Genomic DNA, 3684 nt, shown 5'->3' with positions numbered 1-3684 from the left:
TAATGATGATCCGGCACTTAATTAATTGATCAAATATAGGAGCAATGTTTTTTAGGGGGGGGGGGGGGTTGTACCATTGTATTTCCAAAGTGGCTGCGGTCAAACTAAAAAAGATATTAATAGTAAATTAATACGTAAAAACAAAAACGAACAAGCAAAATCGAAACAAAAAATAAATCAATTAAAAAGAAAAAAATGAAGGAAATCAAGAGAGAGAATAACGAAAAAAAATCGGAATTAATCCTTGAAAAGCTTCCCTTTCCGTAGTAATATAAACCGAACATACACACATCCCAAAAGGTGCGTGTGTGTTTGTGTGTGTGTGTGGGGGGGGGGGGTCAAACCATTTAATTTTACAATATTATGCAAGATTATAAGCACAAAATATCTTGAATTACTGTATTTGCCTTAAATAAACTTCAAATCAGAAAATAAAACTTATGTACATTAGTCTTATCTTAAATCATCGCTCTTAATTTTCGACTTGAAGTTAACAAAATCAGCTTAACCCAAATTTAATATGTTTAGTTTTGATTTAATTCAATAAATTTCGGCAATGAATACAAGACCTCCAATTAGTTTTGAAAATGACCACTGTTGATTATCTTCACATTTTATTACATCAGTGTTCAAACCTCAGAGTGTTACGCCAAAGGTGATTGTGTTGATAGGAGATACAGAAGTCCGTATGGTTTTCGCCGCTTCATTCTTTATGACATTGCTACAGGCAGTTTCCTAGCAGCTGCATTCATGTTTTTTCCTACTATGTATTGACAAAATGCTATTGCAACTATGCTAGTAAATGTATCAGTTAACTTGATTCGATTACTTTTAATCTCTGATAACAAACTTTGGGTTTTGAGTCGCCAATTCTCGGGCCTATCTGACTAACGGAGAAACAACCCGGAATATGTAATATGTAACCCCCACCCCCACACCCGAAAAAAAAACAACAACATTGAAATAAATGCAGGAGATCACTTATCTGTAGAGTCTGGTGCTCAGCTGGAAAGGCCAAAGACGCGATTGTCTTCACAGATTACTGAGGTAAACACGTACATGGATTTGTTCATAAACATTTTTCACTTCTCTTGAATAAGGCTATTCATGAATTATCAAAAATTAAATCAGTTAATAAATTATTTTTGAAAAATTACCAGTAAATCTATATATTGACGACATGGAACAATATTTTTTTTCGGACAGTTATAGGCGTGTCTTTTTTTAACATTAGTATTACGCAAATAAATTTATGTTTTGCTTTATCGTATGATTTTTTTTATCGGCAAAAGCACCGGCACGACGTCACGTCTTTGAAGCGCTATTGTGACGTAATTACGTTTATGTCACGAAGGTCCCTTTTCACTTGACGCAACTCAAATATTAAGCTTTTGCAAACCTTATTTGAGAATACTTGTGCTAATGTAAGGGCTATACATTCATATTTCTACATAGACTGTGCATATTATTACATCAATAATACAGTATTAGCAATACTGCATGTGAGAAAACATGCATGCATGCACATGCTCTCTGTGCTTACTGTATTTAGATTTAAGTTTGATATTAATTTGCCACAACTGTCTCTTAACATATAGAGTATTTTGAATCTGCACTGCCGATGCTTTTATGTGAGTTTCATCTTTCCTGGCCCAGTGGTTCTTGAGAAGAAGATTTTTAAAGATATCATTATTTTTTCACTACCGGTAATTCATAATTATTTCCCCTTGGGAGAGAGCATGACCCTTCATTTGAACAAACTTGAATCCCCTTCACCTAAGGATACTTTGTGGCAAGTTTGGTTGAAATTGGCCCAGTAGTTCTTGGGAAGAAGATAAAAATGTGAAAAGTTTACGACGACTACGTTACCACGAAGACAGACAAATTTTAATCAGAAAAGCCAACTTAAGCCTTCAACTCAGGTGAGCTAAAAATCATTCGAATGTCTTAACTTTTGAAAAATTTTACTAGACATGGTGCCGCATGGTGCATTTTCAAATCCACACACACCATGCTACACCCCATTTCACATGATGTTTTTTCAATCGTGTGACAGGGAAAACTTGTGGCCTGTACTGTACTTTGATTAATATCAAGACATCTAACTGTAAACAACCTTGTTAAATCTGGCAAAATGCTAAGAAATTTATGAATTAAAGGATTCCAAAACAAAAATCCTGCTGATAGCTGTAACATCACAATCCATGATTATCTTACTTTGGCTTATAAGCTGTGAGCTCCTCCTCCACCTCTAAAAGCTTGGACTTGAGCTCGTTCCGCTCCATCAGAACGGTCTTCAGTTCCTTCATTGTAAACCTTGGCCGGTCAGGATCCTTCATGTCAATGACCATTTTACCAATCATGCTGAGCCTGTGCTCAATGTGGCCCATGTTTTCACCCTCCTCCTGTCTCGGATCCTCCCCCACAGGTGGGGCCCCAGGAGGAAACTGGGATTTTTCTGAAGAAATTGTGGCACTAACTTCGTTTGGAATGGGGGCTTCATCATCCTCCTTAAGAATATTAAAATAATCTTTGACAATTATACCTCAAATCAAGCAAAGGACATAATATCGAAAATACCACCACATACATGCATACAAAAATGAAATACTTAAGGAATGACTCTAACTCTTGGCCAAAATAATCGATGTAACCTGGTTTGGGTCAGTTACACTTTATAATCCGTGAAGGGGATTTGTTTTGATTTTTTATTAAGCTATGTGTGTGGATTCTAAAAATATACTTGACAAAAAATTTCAATACTGAATACAGGGAAATTTTCACTCCCATTTTATTTTCAACCCTTTCGCCCTTTTCATGATTGGGCAAATTTAAAACAGGACGAATTCAAAGAACACCGCAGATCTACAACTGGGCAAATTTAAAATGAGGCAAATTTATTTGTAAGTGTAAAAAGGGAAAAATAACCCTGTATACAGTACTTTTGATAACAGGAGCCAATCTCCTTAAACAATGTCATCATTTACTGTGTTTGACAACTGAATGAACATCAGAATTATTGCTTCCAGGCTATATCAGCAAAGATCATTCTAAATCTTCAAAAGGCCGTTAAGCAGCTAATCAAATCAAATAGATGAGCTCGAAAAATATTTATGTTTTATAACTCATGTCAAACTAAAACTCTTTCAATCTACCTTTTTACAGTTGAAAGAACTACGAACGATAGTATTGTATTCCCGCCTACCTCTAAGTCAATTCTCAAAAGTTAACATATTCGAAAGATTTTCAAAATTTTTATAGATATTTATATGAATTTTCATAAAACGTTACTTATTTAGGATACCAAAGAGAGATAACTCTATAATTTTGGTAAAACTTGTGTTTTTCACTATAGAAATCAACGGAAAACGGAAAATATTTTTAAAACATCTTCCCCCCCCCGTGAAACAAAAATTCCTTTTTACAGGTAATATGGACTGTCGTTTTACAAATTTATGCCAAAGCTTTTTGTGTTTCACCGGGGGGGAACATAAGTTTATAGACAAAAAACGAAAAAAATGCTGATTTTTCACAAATTTTAAAGCTATTTATAACTAAATAATTGTATTTTATTAAATTATATATGTTTTGTTTATTTGCATAAAACATAAGAAAAGATATGAGATACATTTTATCATATTTTAGACTAATTCAAAATATGGTGATTCTTGAAAGTTCGATTTC

The sequence above is a fragment of the Saccostrea cucullata genome, unplaced genomic scaffold (genome assembly GCF_032062105.1).
Source record: "Saccostrea cucullata isolate Sc308-1 unplaced genomic scaffold, CSIRO_AGI_Scuc_v1 ctg2586, whole genome shotgun sequence".
Taxonomy (NCBI): Eukaryota; Metazoa; Mollusca; class Bivalvia; order Ostreida; family Ostreidae; genus Saccostrea; species Saccostrea cuccullata.
Note: the sequence above shows the minus strand (reverse complement) of the source record.